Source organism: Pleurodeles waltl, chromosome 10 (assembly GCF_031143425.1).
Source record: "Pleurodeles waltl isolate 20211129_DDA chromosome 10, aPleWal1.hap1.20221129, whole genome shotgun sequence".
Lineage (NCBI taxonomy): Eukaryota > Metazoa > Chordata > Amphibia > Caudata > Salamandridae > Pleurodeles > Pleurodeles waltl.
This window is the reverse complement of record NC_090449.1, coordinates 427,915,235-427,943,152: the sequence shown is the minus strand read 5'-3', so window position 1 is coordinate 427,943,152 and position 27,918 is coordinate 427,915,235. Positions and strand designations below refer to the sequence as shown.

Sequence of the window (27,918 nt, the reverse complement as noted above, 5' to 3'; positions counted from 1 at the left end):
GATCTGCCCCTGCGGTGGGCAGAAATCACTTCAGCACCAGGGATTGGTGTGTGTGTATGTGTGTGTGTTGTTTGGTGGGGGACAGCTCCTTGGGCAAGGGTCAGTTCATATGGGAGCACATTACTGTTGGCCATATTGGCCCCTCTTTGGGGCAGATATGCCTATTTTTGGAAGGCCTATCTGCTCCAAGAGGGGCAGAAACCCCACCAGAGACTAGGGAAGATTTTTCTTTTTTCCAAAAAAGAGGGTGGGGGTATGGCCATATCCCCACCCCAAATAAATGGGGCCAAAGTTGTTTCTGGTGGGCAGATGGGGCAATTACCCACGATCCACGCCCCTAGGGGGCAGAAAGCCTACTAGATGCCAGATAATAAAAAAAAAAAAGTGGGGTGGTGGCTACCAACCAGTATGGGGATGGTTATGCCCCCACCCCAACTGAATGGGGTAACAGTCTTTCAGCTCTCCCCCCACACACTAAAACATCTTATCCCACGGCAAGCAAGAGGGCATTTGATTATTTTGGGTTTTGGTTTTACATTTGGGCCACAAGAGCTTGTTTAACTTTAAAAATGGTCCCACTTGGAATGGTGAGGGCTGCACTTTTTGTACTTTGGGACGCTGCCATGTAGAAAAATCCACAAGACCTACACACATCTGAAAACTAAACATCTGGGTGAATCCAGGGTGGTGGGCTTCATATGCACCCGCACCATTTTTATACCCCCGCAAAAACTGGTAGTTTTGTATTTGATCATTTTGATGTGTCCCCATAGTGTTTTGGGGCATTTCTTTTCGCGGGCACTAGGCCTTCCCAAACAAGTGAGGTACCATTTTTATCGGGAGACTTGTGGGAATGATGGGTGGAAGGAATTGTGTGGCTCCTCTTAGATTCCAGAACTTTCTATTATCGAAATGTGAGGAAAAAGTGATTTTTTTATTTTATTTTTTTTGGCCAAATTTTGAGGTTTGCAAAGGATTCTGGGTAAGAGAACCTGGTGAGAGCCCCACATGTCACCCCATCCTGGATTCTACTAGGTGGCTAATTTAAAAAAATGCACAAGTTTGGTCGGTTTACCTAGGTGCAGGCTGAGCTAGAGGCCAAAATCCACAGCTAGGCACTTTGCAAAAAACACGTCAGACTTCAGTGTAAAATTGTGATGTGTCCATGTTGCGTTTCCTGTCGCAGGCACTAGGCATACCCACACAAGTGAGGTACCGTTTTTATCTGGAGATTTGGGGGAACACAGAATAGAACAAGTGTTTTCTCAACAATTTCTCCTTCCAAATGTAAGACAGTGTGTAAAAACGACGTCTATTTGAGAAATGCACTGTAATTCACATGCTATTATGGGGACCCCGGAATTCAGAGATGTGCAAATAACCACTGCTTCTCAACACCTCATCTTGTGCCCATTTTGGAAATACAAAGGTTTCCTTGACACCTAATTTTTCACTTGTTATATTTCACCAAATGAATTGCTGGATACCCGGTATAGAATGAAAACCCATTGCAAGGTGCAGCTCATTTATTGGCTCTGGGTACTTAGGGTTCTTGATGAACCTATAATCCCTATATATCCCCGCAACCAGAAGAGTCCAGCAGAGGTAACGGTATATTGCTTTAAAAAATCTGACATCGCAGGAAATGTTAGAGTAAAACGTGGAGAAAAATGGCTGGAAAACCTTGTAGGATCTACACAAATGACCCCTTGCGGAATTCAGAATTTTGTCTACTTTTCAACAATGTTTAGCTTTTTGGGATCCAGCATTGGTTTCACACCCATTTCTATCACTAACTGGAAGGAGGCTAAAAGCACAAAATATAGTAAACATGGGGTATGTCCCAGTAAAATGCCAAAATTGTGTTGAAAAAGATGGTTTTCTGATTCAAGTCTGCCTGTTGCTGGGAAGATAGTGGTTTCAGTACGGCAAACCCTTTGTTGTTGACATTTTCAGGGAAAAAAACACAAGCCTTCTTCTGCAGCCCTTTTTTTCCTGTATTTTTTTTTTTTTTTTTAACAAAGCTTTTGCTGTATTTTGGCTAATTTCTTGGTGTCCTTCAGGGGAACCCGCAAACTCTGGGTACCTCCTAGAATCCCTAGGATTTTGGAAAAAAAGGTTGCATGGTAGCTTATGTGGACAAAAAGATATGAGGGCCTAAGCGCGAGCTGCCCGAAATAGAAAAAAAAAAAGGCCTGGCACCTCACCTTAGAGGGAAAAGGTCTGGCAGCAAAGGGGTTAACATGACTCCTGCAGCTCTAAAGTTTATGCAACCTATTAGTGACTAGATTTAAAACTACAATGTCACCTCTTTGAAATAATATGCTTACCTAAGTATGTGAATGCATGCTTATTACAACTTCTCGGCGTCTGGCGCGGCCGCCGTGTTTTTCTGTTTTAAATAGTACAAACACCATAAAAAGAGATGATGGAGTCTACCTAATGAGCCCTATTAAAAATGTGCCCCATCTTGTAAAGGTGATTTACATAGGATTTCTATTCAGTTGTTTATACAAATGCTGAACCTCGCCACAAGCAAACATGCTAAAAATATTTATTTAAAAACCAACATGATGAAAGAAATAACGTCAGGGCATCTGGTTATATACAATGCAACTAATAACTTTAAAAATGCAACTGGTGAGTTGAAAAGAATGCAAGTATCTCAAAAGGCAGCTGTTAAACTTATGTTTAAATTGCCATAAGGGCACCTGGTTATATACATCACAACAGCTGATGGAGGTAGTTATTAAACAAAACATGCATCTTAGAGTTAATTCAAAGAAACAACTCAATTCAAAACGGTCTCAAGGGATCAGAGTGTTAAGTTTTTGTATCCAAAACGCTTCCCTTTGCAGTAAGAATTTTCTGTTGTCAATCCCCTGCATCATGACAGTCTCCTACACCATGTAACCTAATTGGCTGATGCTGTGACCTAATGTGTGGAAATGTACGTCCGTCGATTGTTTCTTTCCTGGTTCGGATGTTGCTTTTATATTCAGTTATTCTAATTTTTATTTTCCGTTCCGTTTTGCCTACGTATATCAGTCCACATGGGCATTTTACCAAATGAACTGCGTTCTTGTTCTCACAGGTGGCTGTTGTCTTTAATTTGATGTGAGTATCCTTCCATGGATGCATGATGTTTGCACCTCTAATGACGTTATTGCAGTTTCTGCAGTTTAAACACAGCAAAGTCCCTTTGTGTGTTAAGGTACCTGAGTATCCCTCTGAACTGCCAACAATTCTTTCAAATTCTTCGACATTTTGTATGCAAAATTCCTTTAAAATCATCCTCAGTTTGAACATGGGCCAGTATCTCAGTATGATTTTCTTCAAGTTAGCACTTCAAGTGGGGAACTTTAACACATAAACCATTCTTCCAACTTCTTTGCTGGTCTTTTTAGATATCAATTCTATTTATAGTATTCACCCACTCAATGGCTTTCCATCCATACTTTCCCTGCTGACAGTCCTACACCTCCAGCTCATGATAATCCTACTCCTCCTGGCAGCCCCACGGCTCCTGCTGACATCCATACTCCACCTGTAGAGAGCCCCATTACGCCTGCTGATAATCATAACACCTCCTGCTGAAAGCACTAGCCATCTTGATGGCAGTCCTACTCCTGCTTCTGTCAGCCCTGCATCTCAAGCTCAAAGTACTACTCCGCCTGATCAGTTCTACCCTCCTGATGTCCATCCCGCTTTAGAGACGTGCCAGTTCCTTTAAAATTTGTTCCCAATTTAGTTTTGTCCACTTGTGGATACTTTTTTCATGTGCCTCAGATTTAAGGAGGCTTCATTGCCTCATTATTAGATGCAGACAATAGAGCTGGACAGGGCTCGCTTGGTCAACCGCACAAATGCAGGAGGTGCCTCTTGAAACCAGGAAGTTGGAGCTTTGAGGTCTGACTCTAGATTGCATGCCTGAGGAAGCTGTCTGAATTTTTCAGGAGGCACAATGTACATCATTTTTGTGAGAGCTTGTTGCTTCAGGTGTACCTGTCACCCCATTAACCCCGTAGACTGGGTGACACTAGATGTTTGGGGTTGTGACCCCATTGATGTCAATGTAGGCTAAGCATTTTGGTGAAGCTGGTGCTGGATTACTGTGCGGTACATAATGAAGGCGCTTGGTGTGTTGTGCATTTGAAAAGGATTGTAAGAAAGGTAGTGCCCTCCAAATGATTGGTGGGGGCCTCAGGCTAAGCAGGTGTTACTGGGCCTAACTGCGGTTGTTGAGACCTTTTACTCCTGATGTTCCATGGCCCGATTTAGTATGGCTCCTGCTCAGTTGTGCCATGTACCCCTTCTGCACTTGACGCTCAGTGGTAGCCATGGTCGAGCAGTTAAGGCTCTGGGTGGGGGAGCTCACAAACAATAACACAATTCCTTTGGTTTGGGTTCTAGTGGTTGTCAGGCAAAGCACTGTCTGCGGGCTCTGTCGGAGCATCTCCCAGCTTGTGAAGACAAGGTTAGTTGGCTTTTACCCTACAGGTTTTGGGACGTGAATCGTAACTTCAACTCCAGACTGGAGCCAGTGTGGCTAAGACATCATCCATGGCATCTCTGGCAGTCCTCAGTGGTGAGTTGTGGCAATTTCCTCGCAGGATTGGTCCAACCTACCGCTTGTAGCCTCAGTCTATCTTTTGGACAGTGGCTCGAATCCTGTGGCAGTATTGGCACCTGCAGTCCCTCCTGGCAGAAGAGTTTGCTACAGTACGTTGGAATACGGGCACACGTTCTTCCAGCACAAGCACCCTGGCCCAGACAGTCACTAATCTTGGCTCTCCTCAAAGTAGTAACTTTTACTGGTGGCTCCCTCTGGCATATGGGTTCACCACAGCATGACAGTATGGGCTTAGCGACCCGCTTATCGTTCAACGCTCGGCTCAGTCTATGGTATCCCTCTCCTGGCATGTGGGGGGTCACTGAGAACAATCGTGCTTATGGGTACAGCCTGATTTGTACTCAGCCAAATCCTCACACCTCGCATAGGGAGCCCTTACAGTAGGGCTACCCATTGACCTTAACTGTTTCCAACCTTCTCCTCTTCCTCATGGGACACTGATCTTGGCAAGCTGGCGGGGGCTAGTGCACCAGGCTCCAGAGCAGGTGATCTTGGTTTCCCTGAGTGGTGTCCCCTTACCCAGTACAGAGACCAGCAGGCCTTTGCCCCCCAGTCCTGGTCACAAACAGAAGTGTTCTAGAGCTTACCCTTCTCGCACAGCCCAGCTGACTGCTTGGCTGGTGACACATTTTTGGGGACTCAACCTCCCCTTCTTATTGTCCTTTTCCAGGTACCAAATGTAATTTAGGGCAGAGTTAAGTTGTGTGTGTTTTTTTTTTTTTTTTTTTTTTTTTTTTTTAGGGGTTTTGCTTCTTTTCCAGAGGACACTTTTCTGTTGCTTCCTTCCTCATGAAAGATGTTTGTCATAGTAGGCAAGAATCTGAAGCTGATTGCCCTACAACATAATTCATGGGGGTGACCAGAGTTCATACCTGGATGTTAGCCACAGTGATGTGCATCACAAGGTTAATCCACCCCTACTCTTTAGGATTCACTTACTGGCCCCATCTCTTCTCCTTAGATGTGTCCAGGCCCCTTCCTTGTGATCTATCACTAAATCAAAGAGTAGTCTTTTGAAGTTTAAAGGTAGTCTCTTCCTTTTCCCTCCAGTGTGTGTCGCACCCAACTCACAGCACAACCCATCTGTCTGGGGATTTATCTCCTAAGTCTTCACTAGGCTGGCCTAGGCTTCCAAACAGGGAACCCAAGGTCCTCCATGTGATGTACATTGCTGGCACATTTACTCTGTGTACATTTACAGTTACTGTTCAGCAGTATTACCTCTATGCATTGTACCCTTACATGTCCATATGCATTCGGCACACACTGTCTGTGTGCACTGTTTAACACTGAAGCTTTTCTATATTCAACCAGGTTGTGCTGCATAGCCCTTCATCCTTCATGTGTAGCACTTACTGCAAGTACACATGTGCGCAGCACATGCTCTGATTGTGTATGCACCACACAGCACTACATCTTTCATTTCATACATTACAGACGTACATACTCTCAGCAAATGCACCAGTCTCCCATGTACTGCTCTATCCCTGTACTGTGCCCTTCCCAGGCACACATTCAACCAGTACAGCATCATTATTCCTAGCACTCCACGTCTACCTGATGTAGGCTTTGAGTGAGTTAAGCTCACAGCAGCAGAACTTTAAAAAAGTTGAGCGAGCCTAAATGCCTCCCTCCAGTGACGGAGGGTAAAAATGTCCTGTTCACGACTACTGATCACTACACAATATGTTACCACCACTGAATGTAGCACTTTGGGTGCCCTTCTCAGTCCAACAAGACTGCAATCCGCAAGACAGACCTATGTCATGGCACACACACGATCTGTGTTTGTCTATGACCAAAAAATCAGCAGTAGGATCCAGACAACAGTTGGGCACTCGGGCACGGGTACACGTCTTTACCGTGCAGAGGACTTTTCCATCCCAGCAGAGGCATTCAAGAGGTAGGACACTGTCCCTATTAGTCTGTATACTCCTGAGCAGTGGGCAAGGAGCCATTAAGAATCCCCCCGCCCCCAAATCCAGTAAAAATCTTAGAAACCGTGATTAGAAACATTTGTGTTTTGCCTTAGGGATTTCTGAACACCCCTTTAAAAAAAACTGAGTTTCTAAGCATACTGTTGCACCACAGTATGGAATGATGCATCAGATGCCGGGTTGGGGTCGAATGTGGTTGATAGGGAGATGCACATATTCTATTCAGAATGGTTCTGTGCTACGAGATCATCTTTTTGAGCCGTCCCATGGAAGAACCTTTTCTAAGGACTGCCATTCATTGTCTTTGTCCACATTTCGACTAGGAAGGTGGATGGAGCATGGAGCCTCCTCTCAGGAGAAGCCCACAAGAAGGGCACAAAAGAGATGCCAGCTATCTCAGTTTGCTGTCTGTCAATCTATGAGTGGGCTGGAACGAAGGGACAGGGGGGAAACTCCCTACCCTCAGAGAGACACACTGTCTTCTCTGCTAAATACTCTATAGCATGGCCCACTGCAATACTCCCTACAGTGCCTGAAAGAGTTTTCTGGTTCACTGCAGCTATCTGGGCTCTGCCTGAGCCTCCGTCTTGGGTAGAACTTTAATTTCCACTTATTATGTTACAAAAATCCATGTGACCAAGGCCACGTGCTCCATACTCTTCTTCCACTTACCTGGACAAATTCACTCTCTGAGCATCCATTTCTCACATGGCTGAGCAAAGGACATAGTTGTAGAAGACCAACAGACAAATTTGAAAACCTAGTCGATAGGCTGGTCTTCATAGCAGATAATGGGTAAAAAGGCGTGTCCTTCAACTACATTCACTTTGTTGCCATCACTGTTGGTCTTCTTACAGCCCAGAGTGAGGGAAAAGATGCTCTTCTAAAGAAAGTTGCACATGGTTTGCCCTTTCAACCACAGACCCACACTGTAGGTGTCACTCCAATTCATAGAATGGCCTTGCTGTACACTCCTGATTAGTGTGTGCTGGGGATGGGGTGATAAAGAACATTAGGGCTGGCTATGGTGAACTTGATGCTGCAGTTCATGGTCTCAACCCCAACAGAGGTCAGCCAAGAACTAGGGTTTCTGAGCTTTTCTATTTTTGCTCTAGTTATATGATGGGACCACTAGGTTAAGGACCTTTGTAAGACTAGCATGAAAATTAGATGATGAACACACCAGATTATCTTCAATGAAAGTGATGTGGCAAGAAGCAAAAAGCTAAAGCATCTGGGGTCACCTTACTCCAGTATATTACAGCTGTAGTAGGAGAATGAGCTAATGGAGAGATGTCCCCTCAAGTGCCAGGGAAAATGAGTGCCAATATAATCAGTTAGTGCAAACACTAAAGGAATTGAATAAAAACATGCGGTGAAGAAGAGCTGGTAATGTTGAGGCCATGTCCTTTTATGTGTGACGTTAGAATGTCATAAACCAGGAGAACAAAAAGCGAAAAATAGTTCTAAAAATTGAGATGCCCTTTTACTAAATAACTGTACTCCTATTTGTACAATAAAATGTTATTAGTATATTAATAATGTATTTGGTAATTCATTTAAGAATAGTATACTAGAAAATAATAAAGATTTACTAACAAGTTTAATAAGCAGGGTTAAGCTACTCCTGAATATACTTTGGTACACACATCTGAAATTACAGTTAGTTGTTTATTGTCACTGCTGCTAAATAATTTCACCCTGCAGTTCTTAACCATTTTTTCTCTTACTAGACCTTATTTGATAATCTACAATAGTGTAGAAGACAGTGGTAGGTCAGTTAGGGGGTTTGTGCTGAAAGTTTCACAAGATAGCAACCAGTCTGATTTCCTTCAGAAGCACAGTACTTGGACAGCTTTGGTGAAAGTTTAGGGGTTGTATTGTTGCCCAGGCTGACGGGAGGCATTGACCCGGCAATTTTTAATTGTCCTTTTAGCAGCATTGTAATTGATAAACCATGGCTTGCTAGTGAAGTGCTACTCAATATTTGTGTAATAATGTATAAAGGCTTCTCGAGCGTCATCTTCCACAATCATAGGTAGGTTTATTATGTCACTTTGCAGCAGTAGTTCACCCTTTTGTCCCTTGAGGATCTCCACTATTCTGCCCTACCGCTGCCCACTTCTTAATATTTGTCTTCAACCATTCGTGGCCCTTTTAAGAAATGGAAATCTCTGTTTTCACCCATTAATTGTCTGATGCCTACTGATGGTGACCCTCCGTAGGATTTAAGTGGTGTGCCAGTGTCTTAGTGGATTGAACCCAGGCCCCAAACAGCGGTTTGCCAACAAATACAAGAATGAAGGAAAATAGGACATCCTTTGGCACTTTGATATGAGTCTTAGCCCTGCATCATCTCTGTGAATATACAGGGGATATTTTTAACATTAACAATTAAGCTGAGCACTACCTGGCTTGCCTAAAGCAGTTCATTCTATGATCAATCTCGTTTTAGGTCTCACCTAAACAGTGCCTTTTTTTTTTTTTATCAGTGAGCTTAAAGGCCACTCATTCTTTACCATTGGTTGGCTTCATTGTCACTCTTGTTTACATTCTTCTAATTGATCAGCTGCTGCAGCCATTCTTTCTCCTCGTGTGTTGGTCTCTCGCCTGAAGATATTCTTTGTGTCTCTTCACTGCTTATTTTTTTGGGGCTATTTTTTTCTCTGGATTTATGCTCAATATATAGGCCCTCATTGCAACCCTGGCGGTAAATCCCGCTTATCGCCGTGCAGAAGACCGAAACATACCGCTGCGGCAGCGGAATTCCGCTACAGCTATTACGACCCACAGCTCGGAATCCGCCATAATACAGAAACCGACACAAGTCCGCCACACCAAAGGTCAGTGATAAACTGACGATAACAAAACCGACACCGTCACGCCAATAGGAATACGCCCACACTATCATGACCCACGCATCAACGCAACGGTCTTTCAACCGCGATATTCCATTGGCGGTACACACCACCGCGCTCAAAATACACACACATTTACAAAACACAACCACATTGGACAAATGCAAATACACACACCTGACACACATACACACGCCACACCCAATCCGATATAAAACACACACCCACAAACCCTTACTACCAGAATTCTGAAACCATGCCAGAGAGAGACACCACCATAAGCAACACCATCATCCACAGACACACAACACCATCACTTACACAACATCCACGCACCTCAAACAACACACACCAACACATCCCCTCACACATCACAACACACACCACCTTATACATCACCCACACCACTTCATGGCACCTCAATGACACCCCAGGTTCTCTGAGGAGGAGCTCAGGGTGACGGTGGAGTAAATCGTCCGGGTAGTGCCACAGCTATTCGGATAACAGGTGCAGCACACTTCCATTGCAAGGAAGATGGAGCTATGGCGCAGAATTGTCGATAGGGTCAACGCAGTGGGACAGCATCCAAGAACTAGGGATGACATCAGGAAGAGGTGGAACGACCTACGGGGGAAGGTGCGTTCCGTGGTCTCCAGACATCAGATTGCTGTACAGAGGACTGGCGGCGGACCCCCACCTCCTCCCCCATAACTAACAACGTGGGAGGAGCAGGTCTTGGCAATACTGCATCCCAAGGGCCTCGCAGGAGGACTTGACTCTGGTAAGTCAACTCTTTAATAGCTTACCCCCCCCCCCCCCACCCTACCTGCATGCCATCATATAGTCCCACCCTCACCCCCATCACTCCAACACCTTTCATATGCCCCACTATCACAACCCACCCATCCCAATACCTAGCCCTGCATGCAACACCAAAGCATGGACACCCATCACCAAAGCATGTCCACTACAGATACCCACACAGACCCCAAACCAAATATCACACAAGGACCAAGCCAAGAATGTAAGCACTGGAGTACAGGGTCACTCACCCATTGCACACAATGGCATGTACAGGTGCAATAATCATGCCTTTACACCCCTGCAGGACCCCTACCCAGCGTCACCGGACAGGAGGTACCAGACATATCCAGCCCTCCCACAGTGATGACAGCAGCTGTGCACAACTAGATCAAGATGACCAGCCCGGCCCATCAGGGACCTCAGGACAGTCGGTTCCCCTGACATTGGCACAAGCCACCACAGAGCCTCCCACCTCAGGAAACGCCACCACAGCACCCACGCAGCGGGCCCATCCCTCTGTCCCCAGGACAGGTCAATCAGCAGTGTGTCCACCACTACAGGGAACCCAGGCAAACCCACCAACCCAAAAAAATCAGGGACCTGGGGGCAGTGGCAGTGGACACATGGTTCAGGGGACAGAGGCTCAGGAAAACAGGGAAGCTGGGAGGACTGCTGTGCGACAGGGGGAGGACAGGCCCAGGGAACCCACTCTCCATGAGGCCCTCTCCAACATCATGGGAGCTTACCATCATTCCCAGGAGATGATGGCAACGGTACTGGCCAAGTTTCAGGAGACCCAGCGACTGCAGGAGGAATACTATCTGGGGATCAGGGAGGACCTGAAGTCCATAAACGACACCCTGGCCACCATTGCAGGGGTGCTGCAAGACTTTGTCAACAACAGGAGGGACACTGTGGCACAACAAGGGGCCCCTGACACTAGCCTGGACGATGAACAGCCCTCCACCTTTGCCGGCGCTAGTGGACAGGAGGTACCACCACAGGAACACGACACCAGCACCCCACCCCCTGCAGATGGAGAACCACCCCGCAAATGGTCCCTGAGATCCAAGAACAAGACAGAACAATGCCAAGACCCCCGCCAGGAAATGAGACCCCCCTGAATGTCACCCTTCTGTCTCACTTTGTCACCCTGTCCATCCTTCAGCTGCCATTGCTCCACTTCCTATGACCCTTTGGACAATGCACATGTGAAACAAATAGACTGGACTCTGCCATGGACATTCCTCTACCATCCCCCCCTTGCACATTTTACAACCCCCTCCACTTAATTGCACAGAAATAAACACACTTCAATCACAAAACAATCTGGAGTCAGTCTGTGCTTTCACAAATGTGTAATAGCAATAACCATGGAATACAGCAATGTCAATTTACTTGTGCACATACCGATGTAACACAGCTGTAGGCCTGGAGGAAATATAGCAGAGGGCACAATGTGGGACCCACATCTGTGAAATGGAAATCCAAAGTGACAAGTCAGGGTCCATAGACTGAGTGTGAAAGACAGACTTATGCTAGCTCCAATAATAGTATGAGATATGGGAGGCAGTGACATCTTCTTACCTGTGTCTCACTGGAAGTATTGCATGATGATGTTGTTTATGTTGTCGATATCCTCTTCTTCACTGTCCACAGGCTCCACAGCTGCCACAAGACCACCATCTGGCCCATTCTCCTGCAGAAAAGGCACCTGGTGTTGCAAAGCCAGGTTGTGCAGCATACAGCAAGCCACGATGATCTGGCACACCTTCTTTGGTGAGTAATAGAGAGAACCACCTGTCATATGGAGGCACCGGAATCTGGCCTTCAGGAGGCCGAAGGTTTGTTCAATCACCGTCCTAGTTCGCCCATGTGCCTCATTGTAGCGTTCCTCTGCTCTTGTCCTGGATTCCTCACTGGGGTCAGTAGCCATGACAGGTTGGGGTAACCAGAGTCACCTGCAAATATCGAGGGACAACTGTTAGACACACACTAACCCTTAGGGACAACCCCATACCCAGACACCTATTCACACTGTATAGGGTCCTTGTCCTCACCTATAAGCCACACACAGTGCCTCTGGAGTTGCCCCGTCACATAAGGGATGCTGCTATTTCTCAAAATGTAAGCATCATGCACTGAGCCAGGAAACTTGGCTTTCACATGGGAGATGTACTGGTCTGCCAAACACACCAGCTGCACATTCATAGAATGGTAGCTCTTCCGGTTTCTGTACACCTGTTCACGCCTGCATGGGGGTACCAATGCCACATGTGTCCCATCATTGGCACCAATGATGTTGGGGATATGTCCCAGGGCATAGAAGTCAACTTTCACTGTGGGCAAATCCTCCACCTGAGGGAACACGATGTAGCTGCGCATGTGTTTAAGCAAGGCAGACAACACATTAGCGAACATTGGCTGGGACATCCCTGATGCAATGGCCACTGTTGTTTGAACGGAACTACTTGCCAGGAAATGGAGTACTGACAGGACCTGCACTAGAGGGGGTATTCCTGTGGGATGGCGGATAGCTGACATCAGGTCTGGCTCCAACTGGGCACACAGTTCCTGGATTGCTGCACAATCAAGTCTGTAGGTGATAATGATGTGTCTCTCTTCCATTGTCGACAGGTCCACCAGCGGTCTGCACACAGGAGGATGCTGCCATCTCATCACCTGCTCCAGCAGACGTGCCCTATGGAGGAGAACAGGGAGTAGAGAGTCGGCCAACACTGAGGAATCACAAAATGTAATTTGCACACATTTATTTATCCGCAATGTGCCTGTAACTGTGTGTATTCAAGGCCTACATTGGTGTGACGCAGTTATTATTAATGCCATGTGGCCCCCTGAAATGGTGGCTGCCTGACCTGTAAGGTGGGACAAGGAGATATGAGGTAACTGCGCTGGCGTTCTACACCGTTGCGGTTGGCGGTCGAAGACCACGGCGCAATTCTGCATTGGTTAACATTGGACCCTATGGGTCCGAGGAGCCAATGACGATGTACGCCGGCGGTGAGGGTACGCACTGCCGTGGACATGACCGCCATTTTCTCTCTGTTCACTCACTTGATACCTGACCTTCAACAGGAGAGGACTTACACGGCAAGTGCTGCTGTGACCTGTGTCTGGAAGCGACAATGGCTCATGTGTCTGGGGAAAGGGCCCCTGCCTTCACTTCAGAGGAGTTGGAGAAATTTGTGGATGGGGTCCTCTCCCAGTACACACAACTGTACGGTCCTCCAGACAAACAGGTGAGTAAACTGTGAGCATGCAGCATGGGCAATGCCTGCTTGGAGTGGTGTGAAGATACATTTGGGGGGGGGGGGGGGGGTCTGAGGCCTGCATGTGCGGATGGTGAGTGCATTTGTGTCAGGGCAAGGGTGGGAACGGGGCAAATGAGTATGACAGTCCGGACGGTTAAAGAATTTCCTTTCCCCCTGTACTATTCCTCTAGGTCAGCGCCCACCAGAAGAAGGCTATTTGGCGTGCCATCGCCAAGGACGTCCGGACCCTGGGGGTCCACCACAGTCGAAGCACCCACTGCCGTAAAAGATGGGAGGACGTGCGCCGCTGGAGCAACAATGCGGCGGAGGCCCAGCTGGGGATGGCCTTCCAAGGTGGGAGGGGTGCCCGTTGCTCCATGACCCCCCTGATGTTCGGGATCCTGGCAGTGGCGTATCCGGAGTTGGATGGGTGCTTGAGGGCATCACAGCAGCCACAAGGGCGTGAGTACACTCTCATTCAGCTGACTCTGCGCGCATTATGAGGTGTCTGGGTGCGGGAGGTGGGCAGTGGGTTCCCCTAGGTCAGGGCGAGCTTGGTAGGCAAGGTCCCTTGTGAGGCAGGCTATGTGGCACCCCAGCCCCACTAGCAATTAGTGCCATCTACACATAGTCAGTCTCCTGTGACTTCCAGGTGTGCAGCAATCGGGCTTAGGCCTTGTACCCCATGGGCATGTGATTAATCTAGGAACTATAAGTGCATGGCGTAATGCAGAGGGCTGCTGTGTCTGTTGTGTCCGCCAACAGTAGTGGTGTTGCATGCACTGAACATGTCTTTCTACTGCCCCCCCCCCCCCCCCCCCAAACTCCCCCTTTCCCTTTTGTGGTCTCCCTGTTCTTGTGTGCAATAGCAATATCAGGCGGAGGAGCATTGGCACCGGAGCAGGTGGGAGCTGCATCCCCCTTGACCCTGGTGGGCGAAACAATGGAGTCTGAAGCCACCAGTGGGGCAGAGTGCGAGGGGAGCTAAGACCAGCGACTCCTCCTCTGATGGGAGCTCCCTTTCGGTGGCAGGCCTCTCTGTGCCCACAGCATCAACAGGTACAGCCGCCACCCCCCACCAGCACCGCCCTCCCAGCAGCTCCTTATCGTCTGTCCCGTGCCCGCTTACCCAGGAGGTTGGGCATCTCCTTCGCCCCAGGCACCTCAGCCCTTGCCCCAGTCAGCCCTGCTGCCCTCAGTGAGGAGGCTATTGACCTCCTGAGATCCCTCACTGTTGGGCAGTCTACCATTCTGAATGCCATCCAGGGTGTTGAGAGGCATTTGCAACAAACAAATGCATACCTCGAGGGCATTCATTCTTGCCAGGCAGCCCAACAGAGAGCATTTCAGGCTCTGGCCTCAGGACTGATGGCAGACATTATCCCTGTGCCCAGACTCCCCGCCACCCCCCCCCCCAACCTCCTCCACCTACTCCCAATCCCCGGTACCTCAGCCTATCCCAAGCACACCATCAGACCAGCATGCACACACATCAGCACACAAGAGAGGCTCAGGCAAACATAAGCACCACACATCCCACAGGCACTCACACAAGTATCATACCCATGCACACATACCAACATCCACTTCCCCCACTGTATCCCCCTCCTCCCTCCCAGTCTCGTCTCCACTCACACCTGCATGCACTACATCCTCAGCCACTACCTCCATCACCAGCACGCCCATCACCACACACCGCTCACATGCACTCGCCACCATTCACACATCCCCAGTGTCCTCACCCAGTGTGTCAGTGAGCCCTCCTCCCAAGTACACAAACGCAGGTACACACCCACCCAACAGCCATCCACCTCACAACAGCCTCCAGCCCATGCACCTTCACACAAATTCAGCAGACGTACACCTCCTACAACCACTACCTCTTCCTCCACTCCCAAACCCCCTCCATCTACCCTTCCCAGTGTGTCTAAAAAACTTTTCCTGGCTAACATTGACCTCTTCCCTACACCCCCCCCCCCGTCCTTCCCCTAGGGCCAGGCTTTCCAGGTCCCAGCACAGCACCTCAGCCACCACATCCCCAGGCACAGTGGTGCCAGCAACTGCAGGGTCATGGAGTGCGCCAACCATCAGGACTGCCAGTGTGCCACGGAGCAAGGGCAAGGACATTCCGCCACGTGCCAAGGTTAAAAAGGTGCCCACATCACGGAGGGAGAAGCCGAAAACACCTGCCACCAAGGGGTCAGCGAAAACGAAAGGGGATAGTGGCAAGACAACTGTGCCACCATCAAAGGTGGGGAAGGGCCAAAAACTGAAGGGCAGGTCAGGAGAGGGCATGGTGGCACCTAATGAGGGACCAGTGTCACACCTTATGTCCACATCCACGCCATCCTGTACGGTGGAGAACACCGCTACCTGCACTGCCGCCAGCACTGCTACCTGCACCGCATCCGGCACGTCTACAGCTGCTGCAACAGTCCCCAGCCTCTTCCCCGGTGGGCAGCCGTCCGAGGCTGCAGGAGACATCCTGCTTTCTCACTCAGCTGGTGCTGACAAATGCTCCGCCGCCACAGACCCCGCCGCCAGCACTGCCGCCACAGACCCCGCCGCCAGCACTGCCGCCACAGACCCCGCCGCCAGCACTGCCGCCACAGACCCCGCCGCCAGCACTGCCGCCACAGACCCCGCCACCAGCACTGCCGCCACGACTGACACTGCCGCAAGCACCGCCAGAGACCCTGCGACGTCCTCAGACAGTGGCACCCCCGCAGACATGGCTACCATCCTCAGTGGTCAGTCGTCCAAGGCTGGTGGTGAGTTCAAGGACCCTGGGTAGCTTCCATGAAGCATCACTGTCATCACAGTTGTCACCTGCATATGGAATGCGAAGCTGCAGCAGTGTGGGGTATGTTTCTGCCTCCATGGCGTATCATGCTACCTGTACCTCTGCAATCTCGTCGCGCACACACACCCAGGAGAGTATATTGTTCCGGCCACACTGCACGTGGAGCACTCTGGGCACCATGCCCCCTCCAGAACCAGTGGAGAGATACGTCCACTACCTCAGTCCTTAGCAGGATGAAGCAGTCTGGGCACAAAGCCCTCTCCAGAACCAGTGGAGACTGTTATCCAATTGAGAGACTGTGGCTTTGCACTCCCCAGGATACAGCAGTAGGCAAACCACCCACTGGACAGACTTGAGAGACTGTGGCTTTGCACTCCCCAGGATAAAGCAGTGGGCAAACCACCCACTGGAAAGACTTGAGAGACTGTGGCTTTGCACTCCCCAGGACCAAACTGTGGGCATGGAGCCCCTTCGTGGAGCAGTGGCGTCGTGCATTCATCAGGCTGAGGTGCCCTCCCCCTCCCCCTGAGGTGCCTGTATATTTTCTATCTGATGCCCCTCCAGTGTTCTCTCCGTTTGGAGTCCGGTATCATGTGTGGGCCTCGCAATGCATTTTGGGCCCAGTGGTCCACGGACAATGATTGGTGCACTATCCGGACTTGTGTATTTGGTGCACATAATTGTATTTACTGGATTTTGAATTTTGATAATGATATTTCACATGATTACATTCGTTCAAATAATTTCCTTTTGTCCTTGCGTTCTTCCACAGGGTGCGGGGGTGTATATGTAATGTTGCAGCATGTATTTGTGTGTATGGTGTTGTGGGTGGGGGTGTTGCATGTGTGTGTGTCACTCTTTTCCCTCCCCCCTCCCCTGTGTTGTAGGTACAGTACTCACCATGGTCGCTGCGGCTGTCGTTGGAGCTCCTGATAGAGGAGCAGGAAGACCATCATCGACAGGATCTGTAATTCGGTCTCCATGGCGTCCTGGTTCCTCGTGGGGTGTGGAAAGATGAGTGATTTCCCTTCTGTGTACTGTTTCCGCCGTGTTTGTGTTCACGTTGGTTCTGCCCCGGAAAAGGTGTCCGATAGGCCTGTTGTGATAGGGTGGGTGGTACATTGTCTTCCGCCTGTCTGTTGGCGGTGTCCGCCACGCTATTTGTTTGTACCGCCGTGGCGGTCGGAGTGTTAAAGTGGCTGGCTATGTTGGTGGTTTCCGCCACGGTCATAATCCCATTTTTTTCTCTCTGCCGGACTGTTTGCGGTATTACCACCGCTTTAACACTGACCGCCAGGGTTGTAATGAGGGCCATAGTGTCTTTTTCAGCTGGCTCCCTTGTCTACTTCTACTCCTTCTGTGTTCCTCCATTTTCCATCTGCTTGCCCACACGTGCTCTCCCTCCTTTTGTTTACTGTATTGCTCTGCTCCCATCAACCTCTGTTATCCGTGTTTGCCACCCCACCTGCCAGAACAAAACAAAAGCGATAGTATGCGGATACTGCTGATCACATCACATCACTTGTATGTTTCGCCTGCATTTGTGCACTGTGCTTGCAACATCTTTTGTGAATAAAAAAAACTCTTAAAAGGGGCTTAGAACTTCCTCTTACTTACCTGAACTTCTTATTCGTTCATTCCGTCAATCCCATTTATTTGCTCCTCATTGGTCAGCACATTCGTCTGCTTTCAGTTCCTCCTCTACTTTTGATGTCTATCCAGTCGAGTGGAGCCTGGACCAAGTTCAGCTTCCGGTCACTGGCTACTGGCCAGTGTGGTTCCATAGGCTAGTCGCACAGACTGTACTTTTCAAGTTGAGCATAGCAGCGCACAAGCGTTGCTTTTCAGATGTGTTGATATCTATGTGGGCTTTTAACCATGCCCATCACTATCACTCGTTCGTGGGCTTGCCTTTCAAAAATCCTTTATTATCATTGGTAAATGCTTTTATGTTTGTCCCTCCTTGGGGCAGTTTTGTCACCGCCTTCGACATCGACCCTGTTACATGGATAATTGCACGACTGCCGATATGTTTGACTACGAACAAACTTCTTTTTCCTTTTGTGTCTCTCCTTTGCGCTCGTGGCGGCCCTGGTGCTTGGAATCGGCTCGCTTATATCATCAGTTTTACTTTTCATTTTCAATCTGTGGCAAGAATATTCCAGTTAGGAATTTGCAACGCTAATAGCTCTAACTTGAGCAAACGCAAGACCAACTGCATTGCAAATGCTTGTTTTTTTAACCTTCATTTCTTGTCTGCACTGCGTATGATTGCATTTGCAGGACGTCTTCTCTACTCTCAGCTTCTTGTTGAGTGCCGTTCTTTAAAATTACATTGCATCTTGATGGATTGTTGCAGCCATAAACTAAAAATTTGTTATTATGGGCAAACCACTTCATCTCCGTGTACCTGACTGCATTATTTGTTGGTTGCCTGTCGCTGCTGCCCCCACTGAACTCCCCCTTTGTTTCCACAGATCCCCTCTGTGCCTGCTCAGAAGTGGACACACACACACACACACACACACACACACACACACACCTGCACAGACCGCAAGCAGCTTCATTTCTTCAAGGTTCCCTGCTTTTAACAGCTCTCTGTTTCAAGCTACACTGTTTAATAACTACGTATTAGAGGAAAAACATGATCATAAACTGAACATTCTGCTGCATAACAAATTATGTCCCATTTTTTACAGAAAAAAGCCCACTTAGCACTACAAGTGCAGAACAACGGAACCAGGAGATCTCTGTTGCAATCCCGACTTCCCTGTGATGACATTATGTGATCCAGGGCAGATAGCATTGCCTACCTGTGCCGTATATCTGACTAACCCAGGAGCTATACACAAATAAGCATTTACATTTAGCTGACGCTACAATGCATTTGCACCTGGTTTATTAGCCAGGCCGAGCCAGGTGACTGGTTATAAACCGGATTGGTTTATTTTTAGCATTTTTGTCCACTAATACCCAGGACTAAACATGAACTAATCTCAACAAGAAGCCAGGAAGAAGAGAATTGCACGTCTGTGGGCGGAGGGGAGTAAAACCACCAGCATTGACAAAGCCAATATGTTTCACCTATTGTCTGTCATGGCACTTTTTTTTTTTTTTTTTTTTTTTTTTTTTTAACTAAGTCATCTTCCATAGCAGGTCAACTGCTCTGCAATATGTTAAAAAAAGACAAAGTCAATACAGTTCGTTTAGGTGAAACCTCTTGGCTTTGGCAATGCTTATTTTTATTTACCCACACCCTCTGTCACCCCCTGTGCTCCATCCCACTAGCAATGCAGTTAAGAAAACAAAAAGATTTACGATGCAGCCAGTGTCACCTTTTAGCGATGCTACACAGCAGCTGCGGTGCTGTACAAGATGTTTAAAAAAAAAAAAAAAAAAAACAAGCATTGGCAAAGCCAATAGTTCAAGAGTTAGTGGCTTTGTATTTTTTTTTTTTATCAGTTCAAAAATGGCGTCCCTGCGATATTTGAGATAGGAGCCTAATTCAGTGGGCTCCATTTTTGATCCATCTTTTATGCCCTTTCTCCGCCAGTTACATCACCTCCAATGCCTTCTTATGAAATAGCCTTCTGACTTCATTCACATTGTACAGAAGTATGAAGCTATTGGCCAATCTTGAAGTTTAAGCTAGGAGCTTAGTCCACATTTTACTTTTGCAGCCCTTGCCTAAACCCTCTGAATGCCCCATTTGTTTTTCGCAGTTCCTTATTTTTCTCGTTAGATGAGGCATTTAACACCCAACTCCTGCCTCCTTTGCCTGTGGATATACAAAGCCGGTCCCGTGAGGTCTGCCACTTCTCGCCGCTGCATTCATTTTTGGATGTCCCCTCTACATGGCCTATGATCACAGCATCACTGCAGCGTGATTTCTTTTTGCAGGGAGCCCTCTTTTCTTATTACGCTGACTTATGTTGCTTTGTGTTATATCTATTGTGCTGCAGAGCTTTCTACTGTCCTACTGAAAAAAGTTGCATTTTGCTGCGCCTCTCCAGGATTTTAGGTGCCAACACATGCTTCATGTTTTTTTCCTTCTATAGATTTCATATTACTGGTTTTGATAACTGGGGTAACCAGCTGGACAGATGTGCCTATTGTACCATTTGAGTGAGTTGGCACAGGCAGTGAAGTGAGTGTGCCTTCAAACAGTTGCTACTTCTTGATGAAAAGAAAGCATTTAGCTCTAAGGGATGCCAGCTATCTACTACATCACAGTACCAGTACTGAACAGTTTGTTTCTGTTAAACTGTAAGCACTGCAACTAACGCATAACATTATTTCGAGTAAAACTTTCATTTTAGTGCAGTCAAGTGAAAAGTGTTAATGTAAAGAAATTTCCACAGTGATCTGAGTTTTTTCTTTCAGTTTACATGTTAGGTTGGGATGGGTGGTTGACTCCCTGACGATTACACATATTTAATCAAAATTTCCACAGTTTGGAAAGAAATCATTCATTGAAGCCTAGTTCCACAAGTGGTCTATCACATGTTGCCTTTTCATTTACAGTTTCTTGCAGTTGTTCTCTTACTGATGAAAACATGACTGTTGTGTAGGTTTTTGTTTTTTTGTTTTTTTAGTTACCAATATACTCTGATCAGTAGCTAAACAGTTTAAAAAAAAAAAAAAGGTAGCCACGTCATTTTGAAGGTGGTTGTATGCGTGGGGTGCACAACTCCAAAACGATGATAGCTAGCCCTGTGTAAAGTGTTTTTTTTATTATTTTTCCTTTAGCCATGTGACAGAGCTTCAGGAATGCTGTGCCCATAGCTAAAACCATTGGCAAAGCCAATCGGTTACAAAGATGAAACCAATTGGCTTTGTCAATGCTTGTTAATTCAGCCTCCCATGAGAGTGCACATGTTTGTCATCTCTCTCCTTTTCCCTTTTTTTGCTCCTCCAAATAACACTTTGCTCTTTCTCTTGTGTACTTTTCCACTGCCTCCTACCATGCTCAATATTGTCTCCCTTGTGTTTCTTTCCCGCTCCCTGTGTTGCTGTCACCGTTGTGTGCTGCTTTTACTTCCTCCCTCAACCGCTCCTCTGTTGTCCCAACCCCATCCATGCACTCTTTTTTAAAAAAAAATTATTTCTATTTTGCGCTTTCTGCTAAAAAGAATAATGTATGTACAGATCCATGTGGTGTCTGCACAACACGCAGCAGCTCTAACTGCTTCGCTCATTGCAGTAGTCGTTGTGCGAAAGGGATACAGCTCTGAGCTACATAAGCAGTCTGTTCCCAAGCATGACCACAGGTCTTGGTTCATGTTGCCTCTCTATCTCCTCCATTGGTTTATTTTTCTTCAGAGTTTGGTGATTTGTAGAAAAATGTATCTATGTTGGGATGGAAAAGCCCTCTGCATGGTGAGATACGGATACCTCTGCCCTGATGTGCCCAACTGTTGTTGTCTGGATCCCTAGTTCTGATTTTTATTTTGTCGTAGGCAAACACGGATCATGCGTTTGTGCCATGACAGGCCTGTCTCACCGATTGCGCTTCTTTTGGACTGTGAAGTGCGCCCAAAGGGCTGCCCTCCTGGTGGTGGAAGGCTACTGCCTTCACCAGGAGTTAAGCAGCACAAGGGCGGTGGTGGCAGCATACCATGTAGTGATCAGTAGTAGTGACAAGGTCCTTTTTACCTTGTGTCACTTGAGTGAGGCCTACAGACTCATTCATCTTTTTTTAAAGTTCTGCTGCTGTGTGTTTAACTTAACCCTGGCCTAGATCAGGTTGATGTGGAAGTGTGTGTGTGATGAAAACATGTGCTAAGTGCATGTGTGCTCACTACAGATACACTGCACCTGGTAAATGTGTGTGTGTATGTGTGTGTTCTGGCAGGGTGTGCTTTAAAAACAATACTCATACAGTACAGAGAGACTACAGTACTGAACAGTTTGCACAGACTGAGTGCTTGTGAGTATACTGGTGGCAGCATGGTACATGAGGATAACAGTACTAGGCAGTAGAGTGTGGTATGGATGTACACTTAGTGCAGATGTGGCTGCACTGGTACATAACATGGAGGGCTTGGAGATTCATTTTGGTAAGCCTGGTCCTGCTTGGTGGAAACATGAGGAACAGAGGAATCCCTCCAGACAGACTTGTGTATTTCTGCATTTCTATAAACTGGGTGGGACATTCACTGGATGAGGGCAGAACCAGGCGTTCTCTTTGCATGTTAAAAAAACTCTTTGATTCAGTGACAGATCACAAGGGAAGGACCTGGACACATCTCTAGAAGAGGGAGATGGGGCTGATAAGGGCATCTTAAAGAGTAGGGGTGATGGCCCTTTGATGCACATATCATTGTGACTGACCTTCAGGTATGAACTCTGATCACTCCCATGAATCTTGTTGTGGGTTAATCAGCTTTGTAGTCCTGCCTGCTGTGACACCCTTCAGGAGGAAAAAGGAAGGGGAAAGATGTTGATTTCAAAAAAGCATTTGCAATGCAATAGGTCTCACGTTTGCTCGAGTTACAGCTATTAGCGTTGTAAATTCCTAACTGGACTTTTCTTGCCACATAGATTGAAAATGAAAAGTAGACCAGTTGATATAAGCGTGCTGATGCAAAGCGCCATGGCCGCCATAAGCATGAGCACGAAGGAGAGACACCACAAGAAAAAAAAGTTTGCTTGCAGTCTAAAGTATTGGCGATCGTGCAATTATCCATGTAACAGGCAGTAAAAAAAACAACCCAAGAAGGGCCAAACGTTAAGCATTTACCAGTAATAACAAAGGGTTTTTGAAAGGCAAGCCTTACGAAGGGGTGAAAGTGGCGGGCGTGGATAAAAGCCCACAATTCTTACAACAGGTCAAAGCGCTTGCACGCTCGACCTAAAAATTAGCTAACGCAATAATGAGCAAATTATTTAGTGCAGGGAGGCAAAATGACTGCCATCTTGTAAAATCAAATCCTGAACATAGGTGCCCTCTGTGGCCAATCTGTCTTCTAAGCAGACCATAGCTCTACAAACTATCATGCTGTAGAACATGAAAGTCAACGAGAAAAGAAGTTGTGGAAGCATGATCTAAGAGGAAGTATATGATTGTTTACGCTCACCAGGTAAAAATCACAAGCAGCATCTCAAGAGCTTCAGTATGCAAAAATGGCAAAGTTTCAGAAGTATCACAAATTAGAGTAACCAAATGTTTTGGATTTGCGTGGACAGACCTGGTTTTCAAAGCCTGTTCCGGTGTCCTCACACATAGTTCTATAACAAAAACGTGTCCTAGTTTTTAAGAGAGGGTCAGGTGACCTGCACATTAATCACATTGTTGTGCTGGCTGACGGTTAAACCAGCCCTCTCTCAAAACTGAGGACAGAAGTTCACTGGTTTAGACTACTATGTTGTCTTGCCTCACATTAGTCAAGCACCTCGCATCAAGAACCAGGGCAGAGTCTTTATGTCCAGGCCGGGCCCACCAGCATCCAGACCCTGAAGGTCTTCACAGAAAGTGGAGGAAATGTTAAAGAGAATATATATATATATATATATATACTTACTGTAGAAGGCTGTTGCTGAAATGTGTCCCTCAAACCTGCACTACAATAAATAAAAAATTTTCACCTTCCTTCCAAATTGCTGTGCCGCCTACTTCTTTTCCTTCTTGCTGAATGCCTTGTATTCGGAGAGCAGGTCTTATGTGACATATATATATTTCTATATAAGTCCCGAGACCTCATTGGTCCTAATAGGACATTAGTCCTATTTTTGATGTCTTTGCCCGTCCTGGTTTTTTGTTCTGAAAAACGGGTCACCCTATCACAAATGGAGGCCACAGAGTGTCTAGGGGGTTGAAGCAATGGAAGACACTATCACAGCAGACAGCCAGCGAGCATAGTATTGTAATAAAAGACAATATATTGTTGCGCCCCCTACACCAGGTGGCAAGTTGGAAAAGGCAGAAGAAACTGTATACTCCTGTGGTGGTGGGAGAATTTAAAATGCTAACTACAAAATGGCAAGTGTTTCAGCAGAAGGGGGGGGGGGGGCAGAAGAAATAACCTGAGAGACCAGATAGAAATGTGTATTTGGCAGACAAATGCAAACTCGTATAATTGGGATGAGCTAGGAGGGTGGGGGCAACTATTTTTTTATGGTAGCTCATAGGTGAAGTGAGCACCCTGACTGCTGGAGAAGACCTGATGGCATTTCATGACTGCAGTGCAGTTGTGTAGGTTGAAGTGCAGGAGCTGTACTTGTACATGGCCACACTTCTCCCAAAGGATGCAAGAGCCTCTTTTGTTATTGTTACTTACCGATTCTGAAAACAATAAAACAAATAAAAAAAATAGTAGCTCAGAAGCAGTTTTTTTTAGCACATATTTTAAATAAAAAATAGCATGCAAGTTTGGGGAACAACAGGTAAGTGGGAGTTGGGAAAGAAGCATGTGATGGAGAGCAGAACTGGTTAGGGAGGAGAAGCACAGAAGCAAGATATACCATGGGCGAGGTGGGTATGGGGGGCTTGGGGCTTGGTGGAAGGTTTTGTATCGTGGCGTGGGGAAGCAGACTGGCAAAAGAGCAGCATGGGTCTCCTTGATATGAGAGAACATGGATCTGGCGGTTGGGAGGGACGATAAGGAAGCACACGAGACTACAACTGGATGCCACATGAACTCTCATGGGGTACTGAAGTAAAACAAGCATTTTCAATGCAATAAGTCTTGCATTTGCTTAAGTTAGAGCTATTGGCATAGTAAATTCATAACTGGGCTTTTCTTGCCACATAAATTGGTCAACCGTGCCTCATAATTTTGTCTTTTCCTGACATATAATTCCAGTAACCCTACATATAACTAAAGCACTTCCATTTTCCTTATTCCTTTGTCTGCAGCAAAAAGTGAAAATTTTGCCATTTAGCATCCTAATTTAAATCTACCATGCTAATTCCAATAGAATACCAATTTCACCGCCCCACCATTAGAGTTGCTGGCTGGCTAACACAATTCCCCAATTAGACACAAGACAGCCACAGAGGAGAAATAAACTAGAAGGGTCACTAAAACATATCAAGAGTGTTCAATCTGTCATTGTGTAATAAGGATGTTAAGTTGGTCTGAATCATTGTCATAAATGTAATAAGGGGAAATTATTAAAACATACAGTTATCATATAAACCTTTATCAGAAATAAACTTTTGGCAGTAGACTATAATGCTCAAAACAGCCCCTAGAGGGCACCATTACAAAAGTATTATTTGTAAGAAACATGGTCATGTAACCATATTGTTAGCCCCTAAAGGGCATACCTCATTGGAAAAAAACCGGAGAAAGTAATACAGTGTACATGTACTCAGTCCCTAGAGGGTGTTTTTAGGGTTAGCAGGCCTACTGCAATGAAATAAAAAACAATGCCATTAAAACAAACCTTCTCTCAGCTGTAAAACATAAGTTATTTCTAGCCATGAGAAAGCGTAAAAAAAAACCTGAATGGCCGGAGGGGTTATTTTTTTGAGGTCAACACTAACCTAGTGTGGGTGACCCAGAGATGATGTAGACAATGCTTTGAAGGCAGTCCCTTTCCCCTAGGGCCACTAAGGCTGAGTTATGAGCAAAAATGTTTTGTAAAAGTAATGGCCTGCAAAGCATTATGGAACAAGTTTTCATGTGGCGAATATTATATGTTGACTGCAATGCTCAGAACAGCCCCTAGAGGACACCACAATAAAAATATCATTTGGAAGAAACATGGCCATGTAAACATACAGTCATCCCATAGAGAGCATAACCATATGGATAAAATGGGAGAAAGTAATGCAGTGTAACCATATATGTGGCTCCTAGAGGGCATAGTGCATTACGCATTTTTAAGGCTAGCAGGCCTATTGCAATATTACAAACAAGGCCCATAAAACATACCTTCTCCCAGCTGTATAACACAAGTTCCAGCCAAGAGAGAGCCTAAAAAGACAATGAATGGTGGTGGGGGAGTATTATTTTGGAGTCCCTAGTAACATACAGTGGGGACCAAGAGATGATGTAGACAGAAGGAGCATTTTGTGGTCAATGTTTTGAAGGTGGTCCCATTGTCCTTGGGCCACCACAGGCTGAGTTATAAGCAAAAACATTTTGTAAACAAAATGCACAGCTAAACATTAGACATCAAGTTTCCGTGCCACGAATATTTTAGTGTGTTGGTATGACATTGATGCTTAGAACAGCCCCTAGAGGACACCACAATGAAAATAGCATTTGTAAGAAACATGGTTATGTAACTATATAGTTAGCCCCTAGAGGACATAACCACACATAAAGAAAATAGCAGAAGGTAATGTACTGTAACTATATATTTAGCCCCTAGAGGGCGTAGTGCATTACACATTTTCAGGGCTGGCAGACCTACTGCAACAACAAGGCCCTTAAAAAATTAACTATTCTCAGCTGTAAAACAAAAGTTCCAGCCGTGAGAGCTTAAAAAGACATTGACTAGTGGAAGGAGTTATTATTTTGGGCCCCCACTACCTAATGTGGGGATCCAGAGATGATATAGACAGAAATAGTGTGTTGTGCTGAACGTTTTGGTGGTGGTCCCATTATCCTAGGACCACCAAAGACTGAGTTATGACCAAAAATGTTTGTAAAAGTAATGCCCTGCTAAGCATTATGGGGCGATTTTTCCAGAGTGCAGTGAATATTGTAGTATTGGCTCTCCCGCTGTGCCGGGAGAGCCGATTTTGCTTGAGGATTTCTGTTTTAGCTATATACCAATTCCAAGTGTTTTAAGGGGAGATCCCCAAGAAATAACTCTGATTAGGTAACTGTGAACAATGTGACCAGCACTCCAACACAGTTACTCAAGTTCACGCTGTTGTGCCTGCTCACACTGTGAGCGCCATGCAGCACGCAGGGGAGAGGCAAAAGAAAAAAAAATGTTCACCCACACTAAAGTATATAGCAGTTGTGCAATAATCCATGTTACAGGGGAAGTCTATAAGGCGTGATAAAAACAGCCTCCCGGCGGGGCAGACATAAATCATTTACCAATTACATCAAGTGATTATTTGAAATGCAAGCCCAGGAATGAATAAACGTGATGGCCATGGTTAAAAGCCCACAATACTTATAACAGATCAAAGTGCTTGTGCGCTCGACCTAAAAAGGAGATCAGGAAAATTGAGCAGTGAAAGGACACAAATAAAGAGGCAATGCTACAGGGGAGGAACAAAAACCAGATGGACAAGGCAAGCCATTGACTAAAAAGCAAGCAAATGAGACTGACAAAGCCAACAAATGCTAGGCATTGGAGGTTTTAAGCTCCTGTAAATGTTTGTAAGATGACAATTGGTCTTTTTCTTGCCAGACAGCAAAGCTGCCTGGTAGGCTCAACCTAAACATTAAGAACCTCCCCATATATAGGGTTATTTATGTGATGTTGCCAGCCTTTGGATTTCAGAAACTGGGCGAAACAGATGAAAAAATCAGACTCGGTACCAGAAACTGGTTAGAATAAGGTTTGGGATGACAAGCTTTAATTAATTTGTGGTTTGTTCATAGTAAGAAATGTTATTTAAAAAGTTTAGAAGCTGGTGGTAGCAAACTATGCATTAATAATAATTTACCTTTCTACAGAGTCTGATTTCCTCTGGGAT

At 46.3% G+C, this 27,918-nt stretch overlaps 1 protein-coding gene across 9 annotated transcripts in view; it reads left to right on the top strand.

Moving 5' to 3' along the window:
* HMOX2 (heme oxygenase 2) overlaps positions 1 to 27,918 on the top strand; it is an 815,387-nt gene that overhangs the window by 4,065 nt on the left and 783,404 nt on the right. The gene's annotated exons all lie outside the window — the stretch shown is intronic.